General features: G+C 47.5%; 1 protein-coding gene across 2 annotated transcripts in view; it reads left to right on the plus strand.

Annotated features, from left to right (window-relative positions):
- The window catches only part of AGRN (agrin), a 277,808-nt gene that overhangs the window by 147,718 nt on the left and 120,810 nt on the right, over nucleotides 1-9,280 (plus strand). The gene's annotated exons all lie outside the window — the stretch shown is intronic.

A 9,280-nucleotide genomic window follows, 5' to 3' on the forward strand; every position in this document is an offset into this window, starting at 1 on the left:
GAGTAGGTGGTTGTTGTTGTTAGTTGCGAAGTTGTGTCCAACCCATCGTGACCCTATGGACAATGTTCCTCCAGGCCTTCCTGTCCTCTCCCATCCTCTGGAGTCCATTGAAGCTCACGCCGGCTGCTTCGGTGACTCCATCCAGCCACCTCCTTCTCTGCCGTCCCCTTCTTCTCAATCTTTCCCAGCATTAGGCTCTTACTTTTGAATAAACCACAGTTCCCTTGTGTTGACCCGGCATCCCGGTTTACAAATCCCCCATGCCAATCCATAGTTCGAAGGTGGCAGTCAGAAAAAGCTGAAATCTGCTATTTTTTCCAAGCATCTTTTCATTCATCCCACTGGCTACAGTTCCCCAGAATTTCTTCCCATTTTGCATTCTGATGGAGAAATGATTGATGCCCTCTTCATTTTGGTACCAATTGTGTGGTTGCGACAGTATTCAGACACCAGGCTAGGGAGCATTTAGGAGTTATTTTTATATCCTCTGATCTAAAATCACCACACTATAAAAAAGATGTTGAGACTCTAGAAAGAGTGCAGAGAAGAGCAGCCAGGATGATGAGGGGACTGGAGGCTAAAACATACAATGAACAGTTTCAGGAACTGGGCATGCCTAGTCTACTGATGAGAAGGACCAGGGGGGACAGGAGAGCAGTCTTCCAATATTTGAGGTCAAACTATTCTCCAAAGCACCTGAGGACAGAACAAGAAGCAATGGGTGGAAACTAATTAAGGAGAGAAGCAACCTAGAAATGAGGAGAAATTTTCTGACAAGGAGAACAATCAACCAATGGAACAGCTTGCCTTGGGAGCTTCATCCCTGGAGGCTTTCAAGAAGAGACTGGACTGCCATTTGTCAGAAATAGTGTAGGGTCTCCTTCTTGGGTGGGTGGGTGGGGTGGAGTAGATGACCTACAAGGTCCCTTCCAACGCTGTTAATCTGCTAATTGCAATGAATTCAACTTTTGCAATCAACCCTGCCCTAAATGCACCTATTTTGTAGCCCTCTGCGATGATAGAGGCTTTTGTTTTATTTTTTATTTTTTTCCCCCCAAATTTCTGGTGAAAGTCCATTTCTTTCGAAAATACTTCTTTGCTTATCTCTTCTAAGTCACATTTTGAGGCAGGCCAACCCGACGGAAGATGTGTGCTTGGAGGAAAAAAAAAACAACGTTCATTTTTCCACCTCAACGCTTCGGCGTTTGCCGGCTTTTAAAAAAGATACGGAGCTAGGTAAATCCTGCGCTGCTATTTCCCACCTGGGAGTTTTAATCGCCGTTCCCGCTGTGTTTTTCTGATTGTTTCTCTGCCTCAGTGTGAGTGACGGGGGACACATTTGTGCGCGTGGCGGTGTGTACAGGCCTGATCTGCCGTGCCGAACGCAGGAGCAAATGCCAGCTTTGCAAACAGGAGCCCCGGAGTTTCCCTCTGGCTGGATCGGGAGGGCACTCTGCGCATGCTCGCGGAGACCCTTCTGTTCTCCCTTTCCCGCTTTGCAAGGAGGGCGTGCAGGAGCGAGTCTCTGCAGTGGCTCAATAACTGGTTTTTATGGCAAAGTAGCTAGGTGCGTGCATTCTTCCCACCTGCCTGCAGCTGTTGCTGCAGCTCACCTCTGAATATTCAACACCGTTTTTCTGGAAAGGAAAAAACCTGGTTGCTGTAAAATGAGTCTTGCCCCTCCCAAAACAGAGGGATAGAATTAAGATCACGTGAAGTGTTGATACCACTTTATAATGCCTTGGTAAGGCCACACTTGGAATACGGCATTCAGTTCTGGTCACCACGATGTAGAAAAGATGTGGAGACTCTAGAAAGAGTCCAGAGAAGAGCAAGAAAGAGGATTAGGGGACTGGAGACTAAAACATACGAAGAACAGTTGCAGGAACTGGGTTTTGTCTAGTTTAAGGAAAAGAAGGACTAGGGGAGACATGATAGCAGTCTTCCAATATTTCAGGGGTTGCCCCAAAGAAGAGGGAGTCAAACTATTGTCTTTTTTTTTATTGAAAAAGTTTTACACAAACAAATTTTCCCCCTTTTTACCCCCCTACCATATAATGTAAATCACATACTATTCTCCAAGGCACCTGAGGGTAGGACAAGAAGCAATGGGTGGAAACTAATCAAGGAGAGAAGCAACTTAGAACTGAGGAGAAATTTCCTGACAGTGAGAACAATTAATCAGTGGAACAGAAGTTGCCTCCAGTAGTTGTGAATGCCCCAACACTGGACGTCTTTAAGAAGAGGTTGGATAGCCATTTGTCTGAAACGGTATAGGGCTTCCTGCCTAGGCAGGGGGTTGGACTAGAAGACCTCCAAGGCCCCTTCCAACTCTGCTATTGTATTATTATTATAAATCCTGCCAATCTGAGAAAATGTTTATTTGCGCTGTATTTTTGGGGTGGGGGTGGGTAATGGCTTGGTATAAGGAAAAACAACTGTAATGCTACTCCTGTTTCCCCAAATTAAGACCTATCCCAAAAACGAACCATGATGGCAAAGCTATGGCACGCTGGGTGTGGCCAACACAGGGAAGCAGTGAGCATGCATTGGTTAACAGTGGCACCAGCCACAGCCCGCACAGCACAGGTGAGTTGAGTACCTGTACAAGCAGCAGGTGGCAGCAGAGGCGGGGGTGAGATAGGCAATCCGGACGCACGGCAGGAAAGCCGAGCGTCAGTGGGCCAGAGTGATGGGTGGCCACAGGAGGCTTATTTTCACGTCTCTCAACTTACCTGTAGCCCGCACACCTGTTGCAGCCTCAGAGTGTCTTGACCAGGGTACCGGCAGGTCGCAGCTGCTGCCGGATACCGTCGGTCTCTGAGCGGTTGTCAGCTCGTGTTGGGGGGGCGGAGCAGCCAACCAGACTGATCATCCGGAAATCATGTTTTCCCCGAAAATAAGTCTTAGTGCTTATTTTGGGGCCCAAAAAGAAAATAAGACTGGTGTCAACTTGTAAAGCTTTTCCATGACATAGGAAAACGGAGGAAAATTCCATGTATACCTTTGGCCAGAGCCAGGTCTCATATTCCTACAGCTGGCAGGTGAAATGCACATGTTCATAGCCCGTCGCAGCACCTTGTTGGTGGATGTGATTTATGACACAGAAAGAAGGGAGGGGATACAGGGGTAAAGTTCAAACGCAATTAAGTGGATATCAGTTTCAGCTCTGCAGAAGAACATGCCAAAATGTTGATCCTAATACATGAATGGATTTCTTTTGAACTTTGTCTCGAGGCTCGTAAATTAATTAGGTCATCTTTTGGAAACGTCACAACTGGGTCTTATTTTCAGGGAATCGCGGTATTTCGGTAGACTAAGGGAGGTTTAGTTCTGTGTAAATGCATCCAAACCCCAAACTCTTTGCCCTCCCTCCCTCCTTGTTTATCTTCTAAAGAAATACTCTGCAATTAACCTCCCAACCCTAACCCTAAGCCCTAATGCTTATTTTGGGGGCTCAAGAGAAAATAAGACTGGGTCTTATTTTGCGGAAAACACGGTAATTCGGTAGACTAAGGGAGGTTTACTTCTATGTAAATGCATCCAAACCCTAAATTCTTTCCACACACCCCTCCTCTTTTTATCTTCTAAAGAAAAAAAAAAACACTGCAATTGCCCTCCCCGCTCTCCGAAACCCGTTGCATGGCAGAAAATCAAGAGCGTGAGCAGAAGTGAGCGGCTATAATTAAATTTCTCCTGATTAAATCTGCGGTTGCAAAGCCCACTTAAAATTTGACAAAGCAGGCGTGCTCGTCCACAGATAGGAGATTTCGGGGCTTTATACAGCTGTAAAACTTGGTGAGGTGTGGGGCCGGCCTGTTGCTTTCTTGTCTACGCGAGAGGATTTTTTTTTTTGCCGCTATCTAGCGGCGCTTTTTCTAAAAAGTCAGCTAATTCTTAAGCCAGTGGAACTCGTGAGCTAATATGTCATCTTCCTTCCTGGCAAAGCAAACCATCAGTTAACATTCTGCAGATAAGTGATCAAGAGTTCTCCCGCAAAGAGGAGCTGGGAAGTTGCAACCTCTACAAATTGCGTTTGCAACAGGGCGATGGGTTTGAAATGACAGAATCGCAGCATTGGAAGGGACTTTGGAGATCTCCTAGTCTAACCCCAACTCAACAGGAGACCCCTTTTCAAACTAATGGCTGCCCCATCTCTTGAAAGCCCCCACTGATGGAGCACCGTCAAGGAAAGTGTTGTGACTTAGGCTTCCCTAAAGCACGAAGCCGACTCCTCGTCCTGATAAAACCCCTTTTACTTAGTTTTAAAGTGAACTCTCCAGCCAAGTCCCGGCCAACAGTCTTTCAAGAGATTTCACAACTACAGACCTTTGTCAGGCTTGGAAAACTGCCAGGCCGATATCTTCTAAACTCCATGCTGTAGCAGCAATTCCTTGGCAAGGAGTCAGGAACAGATCTTCCCCCTAATGAATTCAACTCATTGCCTCCTGCAAACTCCACTCCCCTTTCGCTCCTCTTTATTCCCTATGGGAGGGGCCATTCACCCTCCACTTGTGGCCTTACTTCCAAGTTGACCCCTGTTCTTTAACTGTTCCCTTCCCCTGGCAGCTATGCATATGTGCACATCGGGAACAGGCTCCTGCTGTTCTTCTGCCTCACTGATGTCTGACTCTGAAGGCAGCTGATAACTGTCAGGCGGCCCTGGTCCAGTCTCCCTTGGCAAGGAGCCTCGGAGAGTCACAAACCAATGAAGCGAACTAATGGTCTCCTGCAACCTCCACTCCCCTTTCGCTCCTCTTTTATTCCCTATGGGAGGGGCCATTCATTGTCCATTTGTGGCCTTACTTCCAAGTTGACCCCTGTTCTTTAGCTGTTCCCTTCGTCTGGCAAATCTGTGCATGCGCACACTGGGAACAGGCTCCAGCTGTTCTTCTGCCTCACAGATGTCTGACTCCGAAGGTAGCTGATAACTGGCATACGGCTCTAGCCCCCTCTCTGCCTCCGACACAGAGCCCTCATCCGAGCCTTCCCCAGACTCCAGGACTGGCCCATCTTCCTCCCCAACCTCCTCACTGTCCGAATCTGCTGCCAGATCCGTTGGCCGCTGGTGGGCCACAACTGGAGGCAAGTTGTTCCAATGATTAATTATTCTCCCTGTCAAGAAAGTTCTCCTTAGTTCTAAGTGGCTTCTCTCCTTGATGTGTTTCCCTCCGTTGTTTCTTGTCCTGCCTTCAGGTGCTTTGGAGAATAGCTTGACCCTTCTTTTCTCTGTGATAGACCCTCAAAAATTGTAAGACTGCTATCATATCACCCCTAGTCCTTCTCTTCTTCATTAGACTAGGCATACCCAGTTCCTACAACCGTTTATTGTTCAATTCTTGTGTGGCTGGGATTTTAGATTCGATCCAGATGAGAAATTGGGACTGCTTTTTGGGGATGGGATCTGTTAGGGGTATCTCCGTTGGGAGACAGAAAATAGCGCAGCGGAATGTACAGCTAGAGAGAAAGAACGTTGCTAGTAGAAAAAACACACGAATAGAGTTTCAGACACTGCTAGTAAAAAACAAGTAGCTTTACTACTAATAATTGCTTCACAAGCAGTGATAGTAGATATATGTCCAAACACAATTCAAAGAACAAACAATTGCTTACAGTCGCAGTTCACGTTCCGGTCATCAAGCGAGCAGGTAGTTATCAAGCATAGGACAAGCAGAGAGAGAGAGTGAGCTCTCCTGACTCCCTCTTATTGTGAAGTTAATTACAGCTGGTAAATACATTCACCCATTTAAAGCAACAACGACCATTTGTTATTGTATATAGATATATATTGCCTACCCAACACTAGGAGTATACTCCCAACAGGACCTGTCCAGCTCGAAACCTGATTCAGACTATATCAGAAATAGTGTAGGTCTCCTGTGAAAACAGAGTTGTTGTGGCCCATCAGCGGCCAGTGGAGCTGGCAGCAGATTCAGACAGTGGAGTTTGCTTCAAGCTCTTGGGAAGCCTCGGCCAGAACAGGAGTTGGACTAGATGTTCTCCAAGGTCCCTTCCAACTCTGTTTACTGACCAGTGAACCTTCCTAACTGCAGAAGGCATTCACTGTGGGCAGAACCTATTCTCGTCACTCCAGATATGGACTCGATTCCGCTTTACCTCATTTCTGTTATCGCGCAGGGGAGAAATCCAGCTCTCCCTTCTCCCACCATGGTTTCTTTTCTTAGACTTGTTTGTACTTTTATTATTTATAGAGTGCCCAGATGCTTCATTTTTGCCATTTCGCTTGTATTACTAAGTGTTTTTGTGTGGGGGGTGGGTGGGTGCGTGAAATTTCCATGGGTCACTCAACTTCGTCATGCAGTTGCTTTGGGAAACCATGGAGGATTGTCTCCGCAAGAGTTTTTTAGGATGACACATCTGGATCGACTTGGCTACGTCTGACCACAGTTGGGGTAGAAGGCGTGAAGACCACGCCATACTGCCCACTGCTCAGGGGTGAAGAGTTCCAAGGAATGAGCCTCCTATCCATCTGATTTCCCTTCCCCCTCTTTCTGTTTCTGTTTATTGGATTTATATGCCTCCCTTCTCCCAAAGGACTCAGGGCGGCGTACAACATTAAAAAAAAAAACACAAATTACAAAAGTTAAAAAGGAAATTAGATAGAGTATCCAACAAACCCAATTAGTATGAACAATAACATTTTAAAAACTGGATTAAAATTAACAATTACATCAAGCATTTATTTTATTTTGTTCAGGCCAGGCCGGCTTGCTGGAAAAGCCAACTTTTTAGGGCGCGTCGGAAGGACCGGAGGTCGGGGATTATGCGAAGCTCCGGGGGCAGCTCCCACAGAGAAGGCTCTCCCCCCCTGGGGGTCACCAGCCGACACTGTCTGGCCGACGGCACCCTGAGGAGGCCAACTCTGTGGGATCGCACTGGACGGTGGGAGGCTACTGGTGGCAGTAGGTGGTCTCGCAGGTACCCTGGGCCTAAGCCATGGAGCGCTTTAAAGGTCATAATTAGTACCTTGAATTGCACCCAGAAAACAACCGGCAACCAGTGCAGGCCGCCTAAAAGGGGTGTAACATGGGAGCACCTAGGTACCCCCATGATAATCCGCGCGGCCGCATTCTGGACCAGCTGAAGCCTCCGGGTGCTCTTCAATGGCAGCCCCATGTAGATAGCATTGCAGTATTCCAGGCGAGAAAAGACATGTCTTCTGTACAGGAGAATGAGCTGAAGGAGGGGTCAAACGTGTCATAAGTCATGAGTCCTTGTGCAGCTGGAAAAGATCTAAGTCCAGCCCACCTTGAACGCCTGTCTTATCTCCTGCTCATTTCCCTTGACTGTTAGTAGCTCAGATTCTTGTAGAGCCTTCTTAAGCTTGTGAAGAAATCTCATTTGAACTGCCTGAATCTCCTTGTTTCCCCGGCGCTTGAAATCTTCCTTTGCCAGGTCTCTTTGCTCAGTCCATTAAGTTAACTTCTCCCACTCTGGGACCAGGATGGTCCAATCATATCTTTCCTTCATAGAATCCCAGAATCCTCCAGTCAGGGGGGGCTTAGGAGTCAGCTACTCCACCATCCCTGAGGCACTAGATCAGGGGTGTCAAACTCAAGGCCCAAACTCAAGGATTTAGTCGGATGCGGCCTGCAGGGCTATCCTGGCAAATTTAAGGGACCAGCCCGTGTTGCTTCGGCCTCGTCTGTGAAGAGGAAACATCAGGCCACTATGGCTTCGGTATGGTTTGCCCAATGCCAAAAGGAAACATCGGGCCAGCATAGCTTCGGCCCAGTCTACCCAGTGCAAAGAGGAAACATGCCAGCAGTTTGGGGAGTGGCGTCAAGCTGGCCACGCCCACCAGTTGGCCATGCCCACCCGGCTCCCCCTGAGGTCAACCACGGCCTGATGGACTTCAACTCCCAGAATTCCCCAGCCCTCACGGCCATTGTTCAAAAGTACACACACATTTCAAAGTTGCCCAGGGAACTGGCAACCCTCGCCTGCTCTGTGCCTCTCTGACAGATGGCCGTCCAACCTCTTCTGTCTGCTCTCTGCCAACCCGTCTGCCTGAGGTAGGTCGTATATTCCTAAGCAGTTGGCCGATCATTCGACATTGATTTATTTCTTCACAAAGTAGGGGAAGAAGTAATTAATTAGGGGGCATGGGGGAGTGGCATGTTTAAGCACGCAGTTGATCCGAGTTGAAGTTTGTTGGGTGTTGCTAGATCTCTTGAATCCAGAGCCAGGTTGAGGAAGGGTCTGAGCATGGATTTTTCCCCACCAGAGATATTCCTGGGTTGGGCTGTGAAGTTCATCTCATAAGCCGCCATCATTTCAGAAAAACCCAGCAGATGGGCTCCGTAGTACGGACTGTCAGGCCTGCAGCCATCTTTTCTTTGGGATCTTTGGCCTGCCACACTTTTCTATTATTCTACTATCTATTGTGGGGAAATGGGAGGGGGGATCGTAAGGAGTGAGATGATATAGCCATAACAACATTCTTTCTAGAAAGCCAAAGTCATCCTTTTGTCTTTGCACCTCTGCACCTGACCGGAATTGGATGGGTGGAAGCTGCCAGCGTGGCAGTGGGAGATTGGACCATGGGATGGACTGGTGGGTGTGGGGGCAGGATCTTGAACTTTCAACTGGGTGGGAAAATGGGAAGCTTTCAGATTTGGGTTTTCCCAGATGTGCCAACATGGCTCTCTTAATCAATTGGAGCTTTGAGCAATACTTTACCTTAGACTCTGATTTACTTTTGGATGCTATTTGGAGCCCTGACATGGACACTCAACCCTGCCATGTGTTCGGTGGAGAGCGTTAACCCCATCTTCAAACGGACATTTATTGGACTAATGCTCACCATCCCAATCAAATATCAGGAGGTTAAAATCAAGGGAAGTCCTAGTGGACAATCGTTTAAATAGGAGCCAGCCGTGAGCTGCAGCTGACAAAAAAGCCAACCCAGTTCTAGGCTGCATCAACAGAGGGATAAAATCAAGCTCACGTGAAGGGTTAATGCCACTTTATAAGGCCTTGGTAAAGCCACACTTGGAATATCTGCATTCAGTTTTGGTCTCCATGATGTAAAAAAAGATGTGGAAACTGTAGAAAGAGTGCAGAGAAGAGCAACAAAGAGGATTAGGGGACTGGAGGCTAAAACATATGAAGAACGGTTGCAGGAACTGGGTATGTCTAGTTTAATAGAAAAAAGGACTAGGGGAGACATGATAGCAGTGTTCCAATATCTCAGGGGTTGCCCCAAAGAAGAGGGAGTCAAGCTATTCTCCAAAGCACCTGAAGGCAGGACAAGAAG

This window comes from Natrix helvetica, assembly GCF_964273705.1.
Source record: "Natrix helvetica genome assembly, chromosome: 5".
NCBI lineage: Eukaryota > Metazoa > Chordata > Lepidosauria > Squamata > Natricidae > Natrix > Natrix helvetica.